The 23,800-nt window shown below is 42.9% G+C and overlaps 1 non-coding gene across 1 annotated transcript; it reads left to right on the forward strand.

The window, feature by feature from the left end:
- Positions 1–2,992: 2,992 nt before the first annotated feature.
- On the forward strand, positions 2,993–3,064 carry TRNAG-UCC (transfer RNA glycine (anticodon UCC)). The gene has a single exon. It is a non-coding gene; the product is annotated as a tRNA-Gly (tRNA).
- Positions 3,065–23,800: the final 20,736 nt, after the last annotated feature.

The raw sequence follows: 23,800 nt of genomic DNA on the forward strand, positions 1-23,800 counted from the left end.
GATATACTGCATAATATTGTTATTTGGTCAAAGAAAAAAACGTGTCATTGTAACTTTATTCTTATTGTGTACAATCATGGGCCTACATAAATATTTAGTTTAAAATGGGTCAATGGGCTGAACTCATACCCACGATTATACTAACATCACTCAGCGAAACCCCACTATAAATCAGCCAATTTTGGAGACTAGAAGAGCGGGACACTCGCCCCATACTCGCCCCGTAAAGAAAGACCTCCGATGTAACAGATTTTCTGACATTTTTATCTGATTCCTTACTTCCTGCTTGACTCAAGAGTAATTCAGTAGACTTGTTAAAAGACACCTGCCACTTTTCCTAATCTCTGAAAAGTGGTCAACTTCCTTTTGGAATCAGTAAATCAGCTGTGTGTGACCACAAAAATCTCAGCAGGGACGACACCCACATGTGTCAAGTTAAAGGTTAGGCGCATCTGGCCTTTTGGGACTGTTGGGGCCTAGGGCCAGAGCCAGGTTTCTTCTCTCCTCCTTTCCCACACTGGGCCCCTTTATCTTCTAAATTGAAGTTCTTTCACAGATTTATGAAGGAAAGTATATTGATTACATTGAAGTCACTGACAACACTCACTTCTGTGAATGAAGAGGACCGCATTTAGGTTAGTTGGTATAGAAACTTTAAGCACACCAATCATGTACCCTGCAGATTAAGATTGCTGAGTCTTTATGGCTCTTGAGTGGACTCCATGCAGTACTCTGGTGGCTTAAGTATGTCTTCATGGATGGGTCCCCAGTCACTTCGGTGTGGACTCCATTCAAAAGCCCTTAATAGCTTAACAGAGTGTCCTGTAAGGTGAGTCCTTTGTCGCTCTTGGGTAGACTTCATTCAGTATTACACGGCGGCTCTACTGTGCCTCGACTAGTTGGTTCTGTGTCATTACTGGTAGACTCCTTACACCACTCCTTGAAAGCTTATCAGTGCCTCCCGCAAGGGTAGATCTACTGTTGGTCCAGAGTGGACTTAATACAATAGTCCCTTGCGGCTTAAAAGTGCCTCCAGGGGGGTGGATTCTCTTTTAGTCCCAGGTGGACTTCATACAACACTATAATCAACACCTCTTGGTAGAGTAAATATAACCTAATTGACCCCAGTGATGAGTAGCTGTACATGTGACTGCATCTTTTTTCACACACTCTGCAAATTGCCCTGGTTAAGTGCAGTCATGTTCAGCTCACATTCACATGCCTTCACGCACCACGTCTTCAAACCTCAAATACCTCACACATAATAGTGTACTCCGAAGGACGCCAACAATTCCAAAACAAATCTACTTGATAGTGGTATGAAGTTCTGTATTATGGTGTGACCATCAAGACCCAGAAGGGTGGTGTTGCAGTCCACAGACAAAAGTCATAGCATCCCTGTCCAAGCCCTTTCACAGTCCTCTGCAGGTTCTTGACTACCACACGTTTTTTAAAACAAACACAGAGCAGCTCTGGGCAGTGCCGCCTCTGCTGCAGTAACCGTGAGTGGAGCAGGCGTGGGGATTGAGGTAAGAGCATGGGTGACAAAACCCACATGCAGGTTTGGCTCGAATTTCAAGGTGATCTCAAGCATCAAGCCTAGCTAGAGCCTTTGGCAGCTTGTCCATCTCTACATAAAGAGCAGAACCAGAAGCACCCAAAGCCCTGCACAGAACTGAATAGCGGGTTGACATAATGTAGACGGGCACAAGACACCGAAGGACCCTGCAGAAGCCAAGCACAACTATCAAGATGCACAGTCTCCAGAAACAACAAATCAGGTGGTTTCCTATATATGATCTGAAGTTTCCATTCGCAGACCAGAATCTACGGCAACCCCTTGAGGATACTTTTTGAGTATTTTGACCAGTCTGCTTCAACGTTGGGTTATGGTACATTCGTTTATATTGGTTGCTTGTAAAGCAGATGATACAGTCCTGGGGCCATCTCAAGGAGTTTGGGGGTGATAGGGTATTGGGAGATGTATCAATGTAGTATTCACTGAGCTGTGGATCTCAAAGACTTGTGTCTGGAGGGATTTTTCTGTTGTTAATAAATCTGTTTGACTGCACTAATGTCTTTCGCCTCAAGAATGAACTCCCAGGTGCAGGGTGCGAGGGATTCACTGGTTGCCGAATTTGGCCCTGCCGATTGCGCTAAGAGGCATTAGTAATATTAGAAGGCACTATGCAAATGCTGATAACGTACCTTATAGTAAATATTCCGTTTCCATAGTTGGAATAGGTGATACATTGTTTCTTCTATATGTATGTGTTATAGTAAGATAAGTAAATGCCAATTCAGAAGTCTGATTCCCTTATCTTCACACCCAGGCACAAACTGCCTGAGACTGCGGGGCTCAAACAGAGTACGCCCCCCCCCCCCCCCCCCGCCCCCCCAAATTCTGTAGACTCCATTTCAATAGAGACTCAGGACAAGTTTGTCAGGATTTGACATAAACCCTTGCAGGGATTCTGCCTCTGCAATTGCTGCAAAAAAAGAAACATCCCCTGGGATCAACTGCACACCAGCCCTCGACCCTGTTTTCGCTCTTTGCCAAAGTATTTAAATTATTGTTTCATTTTACGGTGTATCTTTTTGCGATTCTTTGTCTTAGAAACCTATGATGTGTGAAGAACGCTTTTTATTGACATTCTCGGAGTGCAGCTAACATAATATGGCCTCCGGGGAGTCTCATTTCTGGCAGATGACAGTCGGCTGTCTAGCTATCAAGTGCGGTCTCTATGGCAACAGCCTCCTGCGGCTAGGGAAGAGGAATGAAGAGATGCACGGATGGAGCTGGACCAAAGCACTGCTCTCACCTAGAATACATCAAAAGAAGGTGATGTGTCCACACATATCCAGAAGGAAATAAGAAACGCGATTTTTTTTTTTAAATAAAAGAGAACTAAAGGAATAATCAATTACAACGAACAATGCATGCTGGAGTTTAAATGACAGGAGAGCATTTTTAGAGGGGCTGATAGAGCAAGCGATGGTGGTATAGTGGTTAGCATAGCTGCCTTCCAAGCAGTTGACCCGGGTTCGATTCCCGGCCATCGCAGCAATTGATGTTTTTCATTTGAGTGTCTGTATTTTCAGTTAATTGCTGTTATCATTGGTTGTTTATTAATTTTTTTCGTGCATTACAATTAGACTTGTAAAATCATGAGAAATAAACACACAATATGACCTGCTATTTTTCAAAATACACTTGATGAAAACAATGTTCAATGTATTTTTTACACTGTGTTCTCTCTTCTCATTTTGCCCATTAGACGATGTATAAATGGAATTTATGTATTTTAACGACATACCAGGAGATAAAGGGTGCTGCAAATATTTCCCCTTATAAAGCAATGCTCCACAGCATGCCAGCGAGCCCCCCTTCAACTGGACAAAGAGGGGACAACGTCTGGGATGACCCTCACGCAACAAGGACTGCAGCACTCAGTTCAGAGGGTGTATGAGTGCTGAATTCTTTCCAGATTGAATTCTAGGAGGCATCAATTGCAGTTAGGGTTGGAACCTTTCCCAGAGACAAATGCCAACCATTTATTCGCGTTTTTAGCTCCTGCAAAGGCCAGGACTTCTTACTTGCATAGAACTTTAATTAAAATCGCTGGTTTTAATTTTTAACATAGCGTTTCTATTTTTTTAGACTATGTCATTCAGGGGTCATTAAGGCAGCTGTACTTTAAAGTGCTTTCTTCTTATTTTTATTGTTTTAAGTATGTACCAATTAGGGAAATAATACCATATTTAGGAGAAATTTCTAATTATTGTACGAGTCATGATAGTAAACAAAACTGCCAGATGGCGGCCCTAATTGTAGTTTGAAGGCATGGCCTTCATACAAGAGGTTGAAGGCACTCTTGTGGGAGGTAAGTTCTTTATTACTCGTTGAGCCCTTAAGTTACAGAAACAACCCATAAACCCAGTTAGTGGTCCATTCTCCCTCCAGCTGTACCTGTCCCCAAACTTCCTCTCCACAAACATAAACATTCTATGACGTCATTTACTCTCAGCGTTCCAGACACCAGGTCAGACATACGGAGAATGGGTGACAGAGACACACGGGTTGCTAAACCATACAGTACCTTAATTAACCTCAATTATCAGAAACATATCCCAATGCTTTAACCTATCCATTTTGCTGGGACGAAAACTAGGCAACCCTGTACCGTAAAAAGCAACGTTGGCAGCAAGTTAAAGGCGAATCATTCATAAATGTATCTGGCTTGCATCAATCAAATTACGAAATCCTTTAACATCACCATTACAGGCCGCTAGGGCAAAGTGAGAGATAGTATTAGAAACCTTGTTATCGCAATAATCACACCAATAGGCCAAATTCTAAGGCCTTATTTACAATCTTTGTAATCCTAGTTCGGGCCCATAAAGACTTTTGTTGACCTCCACTTTGAATTATAGGGTCGGTGGAACAATGAAGACCTGATGTCTTTCACCGAGATTCCGCCTTTTGAAAGGAATCGAATACTCCAGAAGTGCTGGGTATGAAATGAGGAATAACCAACAATTCCAGGGATAATGTGTCACTCCTAGCATAGCTCTCAAGGTCCCACTTGCAATGCCAGTTAGCTCTGGAAGCAGTGGTGTGGAAGCGATGTAGGTAGGATTCGATGATCTACTTTAGATTTTGATCGAAGGTGTGGGGATGTGAGGGTCGGCGTGGGGGAGAGACAAACTAGGAACCCACAAGTTTGTGAGTTCTGAATTAGCAGGGCGAGAGATAAATGTATGTCTTGGAAGAACTTAGATGAATCACCTGGTGAGCCATTCAGTAACTAGTGGCCGTGATGCATTTGAAGACTATTGCTCAGTACTCAGAGGTAAATGTTTGGATGGAGAACTACGGCTTTAGCAACCTAGAGGGAAAAATTCCCTAGCAACTGGGTGCCGCGCTCTGAGGACAAACAAGATGGAGGATGTCCATGCCAATCCTTCTCGCCCCCACACATTTTCTGCTCACCCCTCTATAATAAACTCAAGGACAGTGAAGGGGACCTAAATGTAAGGTGAACAGGAAGTGGGAGAGAGACAGAGAGGGAGAGACTCACTTATGTAGGTTGTGGATTGGAAGACCTGGACTGGATTGTGGTGGAACGATGTATTGGAAGGGATTCAATGTCTACACGTCAAGTAAAGAGAGCACAATCAGTAGAGGAGGCTCAACAGCAATGTATGGATATATTGTCTCAGCCACTCTTTCTCTTTGACTCTCCTTCCTCCTTCCTCTCTTCATTGAGTTGCGACTGGCCTTCAGAAGGCTCACCAGAACAATCCCATTGCTGTCAAAGACAATGAATGGATTGCCCGGACATGAGGGTCTTGCGGGTGCTGTTTACCTGAAATAGACCTGCCCCATTTTTATGCAGCTGTGAGTCTCTTATGACAACAGCTGTGCTAATGGGGGGGGGGGGGGCAGCAGCCGCACCAAACTCCTTATTAGTAACTTGCTTGGAAATGTAGTTGTTGTGCAACCTCATATATGAACCCCGAAGATATTACAGCGTTTACGTTCTTCATCTTTTATACATACTTAGTGGGGTTAATGATTAATTTACCTTGGACTACTTCAGACTTTTTATTTGTTGGCTGTACTGAATGATTGAAACTCACCTGCATATACGGTGCTCTACACCCACTTGTCTAGATACGCTGCTAAGTTCTCCTCTTCATGCCATTTCTTTGCTGAGTAAATCTTTGATTGCCAGTTCCTTGCTTTTAGTTTGGGCCCTGGTTGCAAGAGTGTGTGTGTGGCTCTCAAGGAGAACCTCTAAGGAGATGTCACCTTTCTCTCTCTGGTGATACACTGTGCACTTCTGGGCGAACTCTCCTTGGCTGCAGTACTGTCGCCCGCACAAACGCTGCTTTCCGCTGGGTGCTTGCCTCAATTGAGTCTCAGGGAGCTTCTGGCCAGGAGATGTCCCTCTTTCAAGCTGGTTGAGCTGACAGTTCTGTCAACACATTGCAGCCCCATATCAGTGGGTCTGTCCTTGCTTGATGCCCTCTTGTACCAACATCCTTAGAAAGTAATCCTCCTGGGTACAGTCTGCCCTCACCATCTTCATTTTGGAAGTGCTACTGTATTGTAATAAAGCAGGACAATGCTAGTTGTATTGCAACCCACATGTCAATGACGCATGGCCATGAATTCATGAGAAATGCACAAAAAGGAATAATTCCAAAGTGGGCAATGATACACCTGCAAGTTTGTACAAGTATAAGACATTCATCCACCGCAAAGAAAACCTTAGTATTTCATATGTTAGACTTATTCTGTAAAGACAATTCTATATGTCTATTATTATTTTATTTATTGGTATACTTTGATTATTCGTTTCTGTTTCTATAGTTTTTATACTAGTGCACCCTCTGCAACCCGTACTATTGTGTATTCTTATTTTACAACATTTTCTAATATCCCATATGCAAGAAATGTCGCAGCTTCTAACATTTCTGCATGATGCAGAGGAACCCAGTTTAACCTGGAAACATTGGGCAAGGCTATTTGATTCTATTTAATTGCTATAGGTAGTTGGGAATTCTCTCCATTAAGAAAACAACTTAAACTGTCGCATCATTAGGTAGCGGAGGAAAGAAAAGTTTACAAAACTCTTCCTGATCCGATTGAAGTAGAGGTGTGGAGGAACATGATGATGTGTTCCAAGTCACCTTAAAAAAATTAGAAGATCTTTCTTGTGGGAAATGTAATCTAGTCATGGAGAGACACAAGTTATTTAATAGAATCAAAACAAAGAACTAGAGTGTTTTTAAGCTATATTGCCATTTTGAGAGAGTTATCTAACAAGTGATTTTGGGAGCTTATGTGAATCAATTATCAAGAAAAAAATTAGTAAAGGGCACCAATAACCCCTAGTACAAGAAGTTACTATCTAAAAACCTGTATTTTTAACAGCAGATAGCATTCGCAGAGGAGGTCGAACAGGATGGTGACAATAAATGAGGGTATCCAATGAATACCTTGAAAGAAAAATATTCATAGCAGCATGGATGAACGATGTCCGTAGCAATCAGGAAGAACAATGTCCATAGTAAAATGGAGAACTATGTTCATCACAACCGAGATGAAAAATATCCATAGTAACCATGATGGTAACTGTCCATAGCAACTGGAGTTAGAAATGTCCATAGCAACCAGGAGGAAAATGTCCATAGAAACCAAAGAAAATAATACCTGTTGAAATCATGATAAAAAAGTGCCCAACACAACCAAGAAAAAACTTCTGTGGCAATAAAAGACAAAAATGTCTTTAACAACTAAGAGGAAAAATGCCCACAGCACTGCTGAAGAAAATAGTCTATAGTAATCAGGTGGAAAAATGCGATAGTAATTTTGAGAAGAACTGTCCCTAGCAACAAGATGGACACATGTCCTCAGCAAAGGGGATGAAGCATGATGAAAAAGGCCTAAATCAACCCGTGAAAAATGCATGTAGCAACCACTAAGAAAATATCTCTTATCAGCTAAAAAAAATATTTCCTAGTGATCATCAGTAAATTTGTCCATAGCAATCAGGTGGAAAAATGTTCATTGCTAACAAGAGGAAAAATGCCAATAGCAACCATAATAGCAAAAGAGCACACAGACCATGATGAAAAGGTATACATAAAGTAGACAGAAAAACGCTAATTGTATTCTGTCAGAAAAACATCCGTAGAAATCAGGAGTAAAAAGATGTCCATAGCAAACTAGAACAATGTCCACATCACCTAGAAGGAAAAGTATTCAATACCCAGAAACAAAAACATTCCTTTCAACCAGGAGGTGAAATATCTAAAGGAACCACGAGGCAAAACGTCCATATCAACCAGGGATAATTTCTGTAGCAATCAAGAAAAAAGTTTCCTTAGTAAGCCACAGAAAAATGCCCCTGGTAATCAGGGGGGGAAATGTCCATAGTTTGAGGGAAAAAGAATTCCATAACAAACAGGAGAGAAAATATTCATGACAATCATACGGAAAAATGTATTTAGTGAACAACATGAGAAAGAAACATATCCATAGTAAACAGCATATAAAATGTGGGCCATAGCAACATGAGGGAAAAATGTCCGTAGCAACTATGTGGAAAATGTTGATAGCCGTCAGAAAGACAAAATTCCATAACAACCATCACATCGAAACAACCATCGAACAACCATCGAAAGGAAACATAAGGCAAAATGTCCATATCAACCAGGAATAAAAAGGTCTGCAGCATCCAGTGAGAAAACTGTCCTTAGCAGCCCGAAGAAAAAATGACCATAATAATCAGATGGACATATTTTCATAATCTCGAGGAAGAAAAAAAATCAAAAACAAGTAGGAGAAAAAGTATTGATGGCAACCATAAGGAAAAGTGCCCCTAGTGATTAGCCAAAAATGTCCTTTGCAACCAGTTTGTACCTTGTGCACTGTAAGTATGAGGACAATTTCCATAGCAACATGGAGGAAAAATGTCATCAGCAACTAAGTGGAAAAATGTTAATCACCACCAGAAAGAAAAACCTCCGTAGCAACCAAGACAGAAGATGTTGATGGCAACCATAAGGAAAATGTTGATACCAGCACAGGAAAAAATATCCTTAGTAAGGATGAGAAAAATGTCAGTCGCAACCAGAGGAAAAATGTCCATGTCAATCATGAGAAAAATGCCCATAGTAAGCTGGTGGAAAATGTTCTTAGCAATCAGGAAGGAACATCTCCATTTCAACCATGAGAAAAAATGTCCATAGCAACCATGAGGAAAAATGTCCATAGCAACCAGGTGGGAAAACGTCCTTAGCAACTAGGAGAAAAAAAATATGATAGCTATCAGGGAGACCTATGTCCATTACAACCTCGAGAAACAAAAATGTCCGTAGCAACGGGGGAAGGATGAGGGAAATGCCTTTAGCAATAAGGGGGGAAGCATCCATAGAAATCAAGGAGAAAAAAGTCCGTAGAGAACAAGAGGAAAATGTCCAATACAAACATTATATAAAAAGACCATAGAAACCACGAAAAAATCTGTCCATTAGCAACCTGGGAAGAAAATGCCCACAGGAACCAGGAGCAAAATAGGTCCGTATTAAAATTGAAACAGAAGTTCGTGGACACCAGGACAGAAAATGGCCAGTGCAATAATTGAAAAACAAGTCCCTGGAAAATGCAAAGAAAATGCCTTAGAAACCATGAGCAAAATTGTCACATGAACAATGAAGAAAATTGGCCCTAACACCCAGGATGAAAAATGTTCTTCGCATCCAGGAAGTAAAATGTCAGCAGCAACCATAAGGAGAAATGTCGAAATCAAACAGGGAGAAGAATTTCAGGTCAACTAGGACAGAGAATGTCTTAGCATTTCTTTCCTGTACCCAAGAGTTTTACTAGTCTGGGAAGGGGGAGAGATTTCTAGTAGGATACAAGGTACCGTCACATGGGTTACTACTTCTCATGCAAAGGTATCTCGTAGCCCTTCCTTTGACGCTCATTGTCTGGCTCTACTCAGGACATGGAAGGGGAGACCCACATTAGGTTTTTAGTGACCCTCACATACCTTAGTGGTGTCATGCTTCATCATCGGGTCTCATCCTAGTCTTTATAAAGCAGGATGGGCTCTACCATTTTCTAAGGAGCACTTGTGATATAATTTCAGACGGGGTCTACTGATGAGATAAAAATACCCAGAGAGCACCCCAGTGTCCTTTTAATATTGGGCACCTTCGATATGGTTAAAATGAGGTCAGGCAGGTGTTTTGAGAAGATGCAACGGTCCTACACCTTCATGTACATTATTAACATTTTTCATCCCTCGTGATTAAAATTGCGAGAGGCTTTCATCAGGACATATGCAATTACTCCACAAGTATGTATCCAGGTTCCAGAATCCACTGAGTACAGTCAATGTTACAACAGTGCTGATACACAGCTAACAGTGTTTGTTTAAGGAAGACAGGACTTACTGCTAATTAATTTTTTAACGATTAATGGCGGCACATACCACCAAACAAAAGTGTCCATAGGGTCTCTGCTCACAAGCTGGACCTTGAGCTATAGCATATTTTATATACTTAGCGCCTGATTTAGAGTTCAGGGCATTTGGTTGCAAATACAATGGAATTCCCTGTCATCGAACCCTTGGTCCACCCAACCCATTCGCAGGCAGGCAGATTTTTTCGTGATGGAATCCCTGTTGACTCAGTCAAAAGAAAGCTTCCTGTAGTAGCCCGACAGAGCAGGGGTCATCGGAAGAAGGACATTACGCATCTGCCCCATTTAAGGCAGGCGGTGTAGTGTCTTTTTTTCATCCATCAAAGACATGAAAAATCTGGTTGTTGGGGCAGAAAAATCAATAATGACACTCAGAAATAAAGTTCTAAGGGTGTAGGAGTCATTAGTTTGTTGTATTTCAGAAATAAACTCCCACTTTGGGAGTTTGTTTCTGAAACAAATAGTTTGGAAAAGTTTGTTGAACAGGCGTCAAAACTGATAGCGTCTGTCCACCCAACTTTTTGTACATTGAAAGGATCTGCTGTCACAGGGATCCCGTTCAATTTACAGAGGGGAAGGCTGGGCAGGTGTTTGTCTCTGAATGTGGTGGGTGGTATTCCGTCAAGGCGGGAGAGGTCATGTCCTCCTTCTCCACCCTGACCGATGAAGGACAACCGTCAAACCATAAATCAGGCCCAGAATCCTTTCTTGATGTTTAATCCTTTCTTGATGATCATGGTAAGATGTAATGGTGAATACCACATTGGAGCATAATTAAAGTTGTGTTTGGTTGTGAAGCCAGTGCACAACAAGTAAAATGTATAGAGAAACACCAGGTGCTGAATTGTTAACAGATTGATGTTGTGGGCAGTGGCATGTGGTGCAAATATAGACTTATTTGGAGTGTGAATGAAAAACATGGTTTTATAGTGGGTGCGATAAGGAAATGGACATCTTGGGCTGGACGGAGTGTAGATGGAATCACAGCGCCATGTTGAAAAATTTATATTACGTCAGAAAAATACTGGTTTCTATTGCTAACCCGTAATGATGAACTGTTAAGGACCTAAAAATAAAAAGTAAACGCTGTTACTAAAACTTTAAATAGGGGACCAGATGTGTACTCTACAAATGAATGAATGATTTATTTATCTGTTTTGTGATCTAGGCAAAAGAACTGTACCAATTTTATGAGAGGATGCTGTCTTAAAATGTAGAAAATCGCATAACTACTTAATTATTCCTAGACATCTTTGTGTCTTGTTGATGGGTGAAAGTTCACCAGAAGAGCATTAAATGATGCCACTGGCCCCACAATTGCCAGTAAATTCTAAGTCATGGTATTCTCCTGCATGGAGACTAACTGTGCTCTTCTTTCATAAGGGCTGCTGTCTGTCTTCCATGACCCAGTCAGATTAACTGCTCTTCGCCTTATGTCATATCTTTTACCAATACAGATAGATCAGTTTCCACAAGCATTCAAACTTAAGTTTATAATAATTTTTCTTTGCCAGCACTCGTCTTTTGTTCTGTCCTTCCCCTTCCAAGCTTTCAGGTACATCCTTGTGCATGCTGAACCTCTCTAGCTGAATTTCCTTGTCCCTGCAGAGAACTAGCTCTCCTTGTTAGTTAGTCTAGGTCTCGTCCTAGCAGTGGTCCTTAGAAAGAGAGCAACAATGTTCCAAGATACGAGGGAACAACTTTCTGTAGCAGCCAAGGAGGAATAAGTCCTTAGCAACCCAAAAGTAAAATATCCACAGCAATCAAACAGAAAGTGTCCCTATTAAACTTGGAGAAAAATATCTTCAGCAACCCTGAGAAACAAAAATGTGAATAGCAAGCAAGGAGAAAACTAGCACAGCATCCATTAGAAAAAGAATGAGTAGCAGTGAAAAGGGAAAAATTTTAATAGCAACCCGGTGGAAAAAATGTCAATATCAACCACAATGGGAAAAAGTGTATATCTATCAAGATAAAAATGCCCATAGACACAAAGAAGAGAAATATTCATAGCACAAAGAGGGAAAAATATTTCAAACAACCATGAGGAAACATGTCCTTTAGAAAGAAATTGAAAAAATTTCCATAGCAACCAGAAGGAAGAATATGCCCAGGAACAAAAGAAAGACAAAAACCTTAAAGACTAGAATGTCAGTACCATCCGGCTGAAAGATGCTGTAGTAACTATGGAGAAAATTGTCCTTAGCAACCATGAGGAAAAATGTCCAAACTGAACAGGTAGAGAAATGGCATTAGCATTGAGGACGGAGATGGTCAAATTAGCCCTGATGTAAAATGTCCATAGCAACCAGGAGGAAATATACATCACTACCATGAGGAAAAATGTCCCTAGCAACTGGGAAGCAACATAATCCTGGCAACCAGGAGAAAAAAAATATTCATTACGATCAGAAGGAAAATGCCCAGAGCATCTAAAAAGAAAGTGTCCATAACAAAAGTGTCCAAATGACCATGACCACGACTTTAAAGACTCATGTCAGGGCTAATCTTGTTTGGCAATGACTTAGAAACATTGAACCTTAGATATGAATTTACTCTTCTTATATCAAGGACACGGCAGTGATTGTTGGATTTTCTATCTCCTTTTAGACGTTTTTTTAAGGAGTCAGTGTGATTTCGCAGAAATCTGTTCATAATTCATATGAGGCCACTGCAATTCATTTGAGTACATTAAAGAACTATCATAGTTACCGGAAATTGATCTTGAGGGTCTAGAAATCCTTATCAAAGCACAATATTGATTTATCGATTGAATACGATATAATTTGCAGAAATGTGACCAGACCTGGCTCCGCTTCCTGGCAATGCGCAGGTGAAATGCAATATTTTAATGATTGGTATCTAGCGAGGGTTTGTGTTATTGTAAGATATTTTTAGTACTGACATGCAGTGATTATTAATGTGCACTGGGTGAAGCCACATGGCATGCTTATGTTAGAAGTTGTTAAGTATTATTAAGGTCGTGTGTTTATGCTTTGAGGAGTGTTTGTGGTTTTTACTTCTTTTTTTAACAGATAAATACAGTTTTTCCTGTATGTGTTTATTTGTAAAAGCAGGAAAAATACAGAAAATTGGTCTTCTTTTCGATGATCCGTCAGCCTGTAGTTCAAGACTTCCAGGTGAACACCCGTCCGGATTCACAGCATGGAGTTTGAAAAAAGTGATGAAATGTTCTTAAATAACCTTTTGTCTGCACTTGTATCTGCTATAATGCTAATATGTTCATATCATCGCACGGTTATATTTCATCGGGCTGCTTTTAGTGCTAAAACTCAAAAGGCATCAGAGCTCAGTTAAACAATGTGAAAATATACTCAGAATAGCTTAATTTGTTTGTGAAAAATAAAATAACTATATATATATTTAATATGAGCAAAACATAAAAATTTATAAAAACAGACTTAAATGTTCAGAAAATAAATACCATAAAACCAGGACTCCTGCATACAATTAAAATGGATTTGAAAAAGAGATTCTTTCCCCAGCCCACGTCTGTCAGAGCAGCCATTCGAAGTATTAGTATTTCAGTATAAATGGGTTACTTATCCATGGCCTCTCTGTAGAGAATCGAGCTCTGGGAGTGCACAAGGAATGCAGTCTTCGGGCCAATACCACAGTTGGCCTCTCTGAGTTGAGCTCTGTGAGTGAGAGGGAAGGTTTCGCTCTTGCTTATAATGCATTTATTGACAGCCATTGAAGGGAGGAATGACATGCATACCAAGAGGGTGTTTCTTCTCTGTGACTGACAATAGAGTTCAGTTTCTGTGCCTATGCTTCGCTTTACCTGTGTTGCGAATCTGCATATCTTTTGAGAGGGAAAAGAGCGCATTGAGGGTTTCACTCTCATTCAGACTATGGCCTCTCCTTGGACAGCTGTATCCTGTGAGTGACATTGTAGAGTAATATGTGTGCCTGTGTAAGTCTCTGCCTAAGGAGGAATGCCTTCAGGAATTGCACTAGTTCAGTCTCTCTGCCCATTTCTTCCTTGGCCTCTGGAAATGAGTGAGATCCCATTATGGCTAACCATTTACTCCCTGCCTAGTGTTGGTCTGTGTGATTCCCTAGGTGACCATGGTAGTGTATTCTTTACACCGATCCATTCTATGCTCTTTCATTTAGGTTCTGGTCTCCCGGAGGACATTTTTGAAGGCTCCAGTAGGCCCCACTGGCCCTTAGTCTTTGGTTTGGCTGAGGTGAGGGAGGATCATTAATTCAACCAGAGTACCTGACATTATTTGGGGACTTTTTGGAATTTCATAATTACTAAAGCAGGCCCAACCTCCATTTACACTTTGGTTGCCTCGTTTGGTCCTTAGACACATGAGAATCTACCTCTGTCAATTCACACCATCAATTGTGCTCCACCTGAAGGCAGTGTCAACTCAAGGATTTTAGGGGCCCTGGGCAAGACATAATTTGGGGGGCTGAACAGGATAATTTTTAATGTTATTTTATTATCAATTGCTGCTAATCCAAGCCCACATAATTCCAAAAATAGTAAACTATATGTTAAAGTTGAAGATGGTCGCACAAACAGTTGACATATCTCTTACCCAGCACTTCAAAAATCCTCAATATGACACAGGGCAGCGAGTCAGAGTCAGAGATGGAGGTAGGCAGAGAGGGAGAGATTTAAATAGAGAAATAGAATAGACAGATGCCAAATAGAGAGTAAATTCAATTGCCCGGGGTGTCCCTTTTAAGCTGGAGGCCCTGGGCAATTGCCCACTTTGCCCATGCCTTAAAATCTCTCTGGTTGAAGGTGCTAATGTTTGATTTGAAGGGGAAGGAAGGATTTCTCTTACTTGTTCTGACAACTAAGGTACATTTATTAAATGATCTTTGTACTGAATATTTTTGTTTACAGTTATTAATACACACTCAAAGCTGGTATGGATTGAATTGTATTGTAACATTCTACAGATGTTGTATTATGTGGTGAGATGCTGGTATATTTATGTGGAAAATGCTGCAGATGAAGAACCTCATAATTCCTGTGTCCCTTGCTTGAGCAGTGCAAGCATTCATGGTGAGAGGAAGGACAGAGAGTATTTTGAAGTTGGTAGTGTTTGTTGCATCCATAGCTCATCTCAAAAGCACTGTTCATGACCTCGCACACAAGATCAAAGGTGACATCAAACATACCATCATTGACGACTTCATTTGTGATATCATTCTTCACCCTACGTTTAACATTATTGATGACATCTCTAGCAGTATCACCTATCAACCCCCCTACGGCGAGATGCTTCCTTATCTCTTATATGGATATAAGCAGCTAAGCATCTTCTTCTCCAGGATTCCATACTCATTTCCAAATCCAGGCGATTTGTTGAGTAATTTTGTGTTTAAGCATTTTCAATCTAAACCAGTGGAAAGTATCACAAGAATGTGTGGTTGTAAGAATCTGAACATGCACAATGTTAGCCTCCATGGCTCAACACAAGAGTTTGATTTTCCACAACTGTGTGAAAAAAAACAGCAATCCTATAAAATAAATTAGACAGCTGTTATCGCACCGAGAGACAGATTTAAGAAAAGTGGTGCTGCATCCAGTGCAGTGCAACTTTTCCTGCGCCCCTTAGCGCCCCTCTACCGCCACCATGTGTGCCACCATGTGTGCCACCATGTCTGTATGTATTTAAAACACGGTGCACCATGGCGCAGGGTAGGGGGCAATAGTGTCAACATTTTTTACACTATTGATGTACTGTGCAGGGTTAGCACCCAAATTTTGCTGTCCCCATAATGGGGGAACGCCCCCTTTGCATACATTAAGCATGGTGCATACCTAATGTGGCGCAAAGGGTTACAAAGTGGCACAATGCATGCATTGCGCCATTTTGTAAATATGGCGCAGCGATTTATGAAGCCTAACTCCACATTAATAGCAAAAGAAGTATGCTAATGTGGTGCTAGTGCTTCTTAAATCTGGGGCCTAGTGCTGAAGCCACCCTTTTGTAATGTCTTTGTTCATGTTGTTTTAGTTGTTTGACTTGAGATGAAGGTGTTGTGCATTAATGGGCATTAGGAGCACAAAGATATGTGGTTTTGAAATTCAATGTGGAGTGGAAGTCGAAAATCAGTAATGAAGAGTGTTGTTAAAAGTCTTGAGAAGGTTTTGTGTTTCAGTTTTTTGGCCTAATAATGTGGGTCTAAAACTAAAGAGGAAATGTGATTGTAATGAACCTTTTTAGTGGGTCTAAGAATGTTTAAGTTCTCATAATCCCTTTATTTTGCTGCTAGGAGTGGGAAATGAATGGAATGCTGCATTATATTTACCCTCCATGTATTTTAATAAAATCATGATTTTCTTCCCACCACGCTATAGAAAGTCTGTTTTTTTCTTTTTATAGGCTTGTCAGTCTTTGGACAATTCTGTCTACTCCGTTTCAAACCAGCTCTCATTTATTGTCTATATATAGAGTTTCAGTGTTGCTTTCCAGACGACCGAAGAGATGAGACACTGTATAATTTTGAACTTGCTATGCAGGAAACATTTCACATGGGCAATCATTACACAGAGGTGATTATGGTTTCTTTCCAGTTATTAGGTTCTAAAGACAAACAACGAGTCTTTAAAAAAAACTTCTGGGCCAGCTTTCTGCAAAACAGAATGTGCTTGGGAGGATGAATTGTAAAGCAGTGATTAGTTTTCATCTTACATGAATGTTCCTTTAATGGTAGGCACGGTGAGGATTTACTTGCCAGTGGTGGGGATGGTGAATGATCTGAATGGAGCTTCATTTGAGAAGTCCCCATCTGTGAGAATGCAGAAATTAGGGTGACCACCTCCTTCCAGGTCATTATAGACAGGATCTCCAGTCCTGGCGTTTTGTGAGGTAGCCTAATGCATTCTGGGTTCGGTAGTCTTACTTTTCTTCAATTTAATGAATTCCACTGGGTCACCTGAAATCAGTGATTTGTAGCTGAAACGTTCAGGAGTGGAGATAGTGTCTATAATAACCTGGAGTTATCTGCAGTGCAATGTAGCACCGTGAAAGCCAGCTTGGGCTCATACAGTGTATTATGCCATTGATGACCACTGCTACTTAACCGTTTGAGTATGAGATTAGTGATGGGTGATGATGCTGAGGTACACCAGGTGTAGGAAGCAGGAGGTGGAACGCCAACTGATGTTGTCCAGATCCTGTCCTCTTATGTTCTTTGGAAACTCTAGGAGTGTTCTGAAGTGGATGCCTACTGGTGGCACATGTATTCTTGGCAAAAGCTAGTGGGTGAGAATGATCTACCTAAGTATTCATTTTCCTCCTTAAACTGCACAAGTTCCTCGACACTCATGATGTTCTACACCATTATTTACCAACAACATGCAGCCACTGGCTTAATTATGATGGAAGGATATGTTGGTATTCCATATTTATTCGGCTGGTGGTGTAAATTGCAGAGGGTTATGAAAATAAGGTCTCTGATCACCCACTAGAGATTGAGGTGCATCTATGAATTGAATAGTTCTAAGAAAGACCTAATGCTTTTGAGTGGGTGGTCTGCTTTAGACCAGCACTCTATTTGGCTACAATTTATGGAGACCACCCACACAAAAGTATGGCAGTACAGAGTTTAGGGATCCAACTGGACCATGATATGCAATTAATGTCATTAACTCAATGAACAAGAGGTGGTCTAAGCAAGATCAAGCTTAAGCCATGTAGCCATTCTTTCAAAACTTTGATTACTGAAACTGCTGAAACTGAAACTTCATCTCTTGAATCCAGAGTGGCTACATGGAATACTTGGCTGGCCTCCTGATCTGAAGTCACAGGAACATAACAGACTTCCAACCACCCTCCTTCTGCTCCTGGACTCTACCATTTGTGAATCTCCTGTGCTAAGTGGTGCCATCCCAACCCAGCACTCTTGGAGGTAGGCCTAAGGTGCTTGCCAGTGGAACCAACGCAGCCTCTCTGCTGAACAATGCATTCCTGAGCAAACCGACGCATCGTAGCTGCTGCGTGGATTGGATCTGACGCTAAAGACTTGCATTGCTGCCACATCCCACATCTTGAGCCCAATGCATCGCCTTCGGAAGTGGCACTGCATGACGCTTCCCCAAAGCAGATCATCGCATGTTTTGACAACGCCAGCCTCGATGATGATGATGAACCACCGCATTGCAGCTTCACCTCCCCTCAGAATCGACACATCTCCTCCACTGTGTAATGCATCCCTGCCACCGGCCTTCGCATCTCAAGCAACAGGATCCTCAATGTCAGTGCAACTGGACCTCGCACCACAGCCTTGCCGCATCTCGGAACCAACACGTTGCTTCTGCATCTTCAATGCAGATCAACATAACACTCGGCAACCAGGATTTAAGGTAATTTTTTCAGCTGGCCTAACTGGTTCCCTGTAGCCGGCCCACGCTCCATTACAGTCGGCCTGAACTTGTGACCTCGTCCCGGTCCGGTGCAACCAGATATCCCCAATAGTAATTTGTGCATTTTAGCGCTATTTCTACTCCAATGTTTAAAATTTGATATCTCTGATTCTACTGATTGGTTGTTTGTTGTTTCGTTCTTGCTTTATTTATTAGAACCTACGGTATTTTTCTAGATCTGTTGTAGGCTACCTTTGAGTTGTGTTATAACTGTGCTACTGTTTGAAGTGTTGTACAAATACTTTACACGTTGCCCCTAGGTTAAGCCTGACTGCTCTGTGCCATGCTACCAGTTGGTTGAGCACAGGTTAATTTGGGGTTTGCTTGTGTCTTATTGTGACAAGGACTTTGGTTGCTCCTTGACCGTGGCTCACACCACAGTCAAACAATGACCACATTTCTTACGGGGATCATAACTCATGAGACATGCCTTACATACACTGTTAGTAGCCAACAAGGCTGACTTTAGAAAACGGCCCTCTTAAATGAGAAAAATGCTTTACAGACACAACATTTATCTGAAACGTCACATATTTGTTCTAACAAAAGAAATGTTGTTAAATAAAATAACAGACGACTGGTCTAATGCTCACTCAGTGCCACTGTGCGTGAGTTGTACCCTGTGAGTCATGATGCCCTGGCAGCCAAGGAGTGCCAGTGTAAATGAACAACTTATCTGACAAGTTTGAGTTTCCTCCAGCTAATTTAAGTTCAATTAAACTAATAAATCTGTAAAATAAGCAAAATCAATCAAAGAGGAGGTATAACAGTGATGACAAAAGGAGGACATAATTTCTACTACATATCAAAAATAAGTAAATTATGTCCAAGTGAATAGAAAGTTGCAGACTGATCACATCCCTTCCAAATTATTTGACAATAGCGCTATTGATTTTAATGAGTCAAACATTTGATTGGAGGTTGTTATGTAGATAACATTTAACAAACAATACGTGTGTGCTTTACAATTAACACCATTAAAAGATTAGACTTGCATCTGCTTTCATATGTCTAAAAATAACCAGCTCCACTAGTGAAACAAAACATTGACATTCATTATAGCATCTCAGATACATCCCAGCATCACTGTGCAAGGATGGGCATTTAGTGACATTTTTTATTCAACTATGGCAGAATATCCAAATACATATTTGTCCCACTGAGCTTGCACTGATGGTCCAAAATCAACAAAGTAGCATGTTACTGGCCCACTGAAAGTGCACCAGTTCCTTGTCGGTGTATGGAACACTGCATAAATGCAACTGTAATGCAAAACATTACACTGCTTGTATAGGGTTTTGAGCCACCCTAAGTTCTGCAAAATGTTCTTACTTTGTAAAAGAACATTAATGTTAGAACCCACATTTTTCCTTATATGCTTAACCTCCTGCGTTGCCTAATGGCGGGTTAACATATGCCAAGGCTGCCTTGTCTTGATTCAGCCACTATCCTCTTTGTAAAACATTTAATTATTATCTGGGGATGGGTGAATAATTACAACCTTATCAGGGTGAACTCTTAAAGCCACTAATTTAACCTGAGCTCAACTCCCCTGGTAGCTATCGCATACAGAAGACAAGTTTAACTTAGGGAAATGTGTAAAGATCATGCAGTACCAAAAAGAGAACGTCAAAATGCAAACAAATTAAAAATCTGAAGCTGAATTAGAAAAAAAGAGTAACATTTAAAAAAATAACTAGCACCAAAAAGGCAGAAATCCAATGAAGGTAACCAAAAAGCACAAAATGCTTCTGATAGTCACTTGTTGCTGAGGACCAGGATTTTGACCTAATTTGACACTGACTGTGATGGACACAAATCAGATGCACCAATCAGGTTCGTCCTTGTCAAAGGTTTTACCTTCTTACTTAGTCCTTTAGGTCCTAATCCACCACAGGAGTACACTTCTAATGCTCAACCCAGCAATTCAAAGGAGGTACTTACAGACTAACATGTTGTCAGGCAGAAGCCAACAGAAGAGTGCGGTCCAGGTCCAGTCGCCACTGGTCAGCTGGGTACATCCAGGAAAATGTCCTCTTGTAGCTTGTGGTATCCCACTGGATAAACAGGAGGTCTGCTCCTCTGCCCTACTGTGCTGCCCTGCTGCCTGCTGATCTCTGCCCTGCACCCCAAGGAATAATCATCCCTCCAGAATGTCTCTAAGGGCTTTCTGTCTTGCCGCCTGTTTTCCTCGAGGTCAAAGGGACATCAAAGACCTCCTGCTTCTAAACCTGCACACCTGTGACCAAGACTAGCGCTCTGAGTTGTAGGAACGTGGCAGACACATCTTCAGAGTGAATGCAGTGATCCACTTTCATACCTCGCACCGTGTAACTCAAGCAAATCCATTGCTGTTGTTCTCCGCTTGCCAGCAGGATTAGCACTCCCATTCCCCGAGCGCCAGAGGAGGAGCGTCCTTCTCTTGGGATGAGAGTTCGGAAGAACAGCGCTTCCTGGTGTGGCAAAAGTAGGTGCCCCTCCTGGTCATCCTGACAACCCCAGCGCTCTGAGCACGCACCCACCAGTCTCCTCAACACCACCAAGTGCACCTGCAGCTTGCTGCACCGCCGAGCCGTGCAGCAGCGCAACTCACTGTCCAACGGCTGTGACGTCCCACGAGCGGTACAGATACTTCATTTTAGCACAAGACTCAAGCAGTATAAAGGATTTTGCTGTGCTCCCCGCAGCAAGACCCCAGTTCACTTTCATTTGGACTAATTACTCTGGTCGGACCTGAGTGGTTCCCAAGTTTTCACTGCACTCCTTGCAGCTGACTAACGTGTTCCTTAGTTACCGCAAAGATTCTAAAACAAGCCCTGTTGTAGGCTCTGTTTTTTGATTAACCTAAACATTGAATATCTTGAGAGATACTAATTAGATTTTTGCTGTTTTGGTCTTACTTCAATCTGATAAACAGTAAATATTTTTATAAACCTGTGTGGAGTCTTTTTGTGGTATTCTCCCTGTGATTACTGTGTGTGTGCTGCACAAATACTTTACACATTGCCTTCTAAGTTAGGCCTCCCTGCTCTGCGCAAAGCTACCAAAGGGTGAGCACAGGTTAATTTAGGTTGTGTGCTTTCACTTACCCTGACTAGGATTGTGGTTCCTACGTGGACAGGGTAAATACCACTGCCAACTAGAGACACAGGCCCTCATTCTGACCCTGGCGGTCGGCGGAGAGATGGCGGTCGGACCGCGAACAGACCGGCGGTATTAAAAATGGCATTCTGACCGCGGCGGTCCCCGCCGCGACCGACCGCCACTTCTCCACTCCGACCGCCACAGCGGTCATGACCGCGGGGCTGGAGTTTGCGCACTCCGGCCCGGCGGTCGTCCCAAGACCGCCAAGGGTATTATGACCCTGCCTACCGCCGCGGTTTCTTGCGGGCGGGAACCGCCGTGCGAACCATGGCGGTAAGCACTATCGGGGCCAGGGAATTCCTTCCCTGGCACTGATAGGGGTCTCCCCCACCCCCCACTACCCACCCGAGTCCTCCCCCCACACCCTCCACCCCCCTGCCACCCCCCAGAGGTGGTACGAACCCCCTCCCACCCCCACCCCGACATGCACATACATGCACCCCGACATGCACACACCCCCAACACGCACATATACACACCCCCTACACACACATACACAACGGGGACACATACCCGCACACATACATGCAGACATGCGCACCTGCCGAACAGCACACATTACCCATAGACACAGCAGCACCCCCCGCCCGCATACACGCACTCACACACCCCCTCTACACACTCACACGCACACCCCCATGCACGCCCACATCACACAACACCCCCCCACCCCCTCCCCTCACGGACGGTCAACTTACCTTGTGCGTTGGTCCTCCGGGAGGCGACGGGAGCCATGGGGAGGTGACCGCCAACAGAAGACCGCCAACAGAAGACCGCCACACAGAAATGTGGGTCGTAATTCTGTGGGCGGTGTTCTGCTGGCGTGGCGGTGGAGGTTGACCAGTCTCCACTTTCCCGCCGACCGCCAGTGTGGCTGCTGGCGGTTTTCCGGCGGAACGCTCCCAGCGGTCAGAATGCGCACAGCGGCATACCGCCGCGGTCGGCGGTCTTCACCGCGGCGGTAACTCGTCGGTCTTGCGAAAAGACCGCCAAGGTCAGAATGAGGGCCACAGTTTCTAACAGGGGCATAGCCATGCCCATGAAGGGCGACCCCCACTTCTAGTGGGCTTTGTGTGTCACGACTCACGTGCTGCTTGCGCCTGGAATTTGCAGATCTGGTGGCGTGAATCTTCAATGTTCGGCTTTGGCCCAAAAAGGGGCGACTCTTTCTGGTAGCCACGGTGCTGTAGGCAATGGAGACACCAAGAACAGACCGTGCCCTTCAGAAAGTAGCGCCAGAGGGAAAAACCCCTTCCAAAGGGGAAAAACCTCCAAACAGGAAAAGTCCTGGAGAAAAACAAGAACAAACAAACAGGAATCCAAAAGGAGCAAAATTCAGAAAACACAGAATGCTGAGTCCAAAACCAAAAGGCAAGGAAATCAGGAGCGAAGACACCAACTGAGCAGAAAGTGTTGCAGCGCAAGGAAAGAGGAAAAACACAGCCCTTATATACCAACAAACAGGAAGTGACCCACAGGAAGTAAAAGGACACCATCTTAGATAGGGAAACAATATATAGAACAGAATAGTAGAGGAACCATAGAGAATAGGGAACAAGGAATGCTGGGAAAGCACAGGAATCTGGGAAGGAGGAAAAGACATAAAGAAAGGCACACAACAGACTGCAAACAGAAGAAAGGACAAGGAAACGAAGAAAAACAGGTAAGAGGGTTCAGAGACCCCTGGGAAAGTGAAAGGCAGAAGGAAGAACGAGGCCCCAAGCAAATCTGGGGCCTCGAAACGCGCAGGAGAGGCTGGGGGCGCGCCGCGTCTTAATAACGCGGTGCGCGGCCCGAGCCGAACGCCCGGCCGAAGTCGAGCTCTCGGCTCGCGCCGCACCGCGCGGCGCGACAGTAGGTCCCCCTCCCGAAGGCCCAGGTTTAAGAGGGAATAAACAGTGAAAGCGTTGAGTCAGGAGAGGAGCGTGAACGGAAGAGGCATCTTCCCATGAACATTCACTGAGAGGATAACCCTTCCAATGAATCAGATACTGAAGTCGTTTATGAAAAAGACGAGAGTCACAGATTTCCTGCACTTCATATTCAGGAGCATCATTCACAAGGACAGGAGGTGGACAAGGAAACTGACGTGAGTAAGGATCAGGCACATAAGGTTTAAGCTGAGAAACATGAAAAACCGGATGGATCTTCCATGTATGGGGTAAGTGAAGACGGACAGTGACAGGATTGACCAACTGGAGAATACGGAAAGGCCCATAGTAACGAGGTGTGAACTT

This window comes from Pleurodeles waltl, chromosome 12, assembly GCF_031143425.1.
Source record: "Pleurodeles waltl isolate 20211129_DDA chromosome 12, aPleWal1.hap1.20221129, whole genome shotgun sequence".
In the NCBI taxonomy this organism is placed as follows: domain Eukaryota; kingdom Metazoa; phylum Chordata; class Amphibia; order Caudata; family Salamandridae; genus Pleurodeles; species Pleurodeles waltl.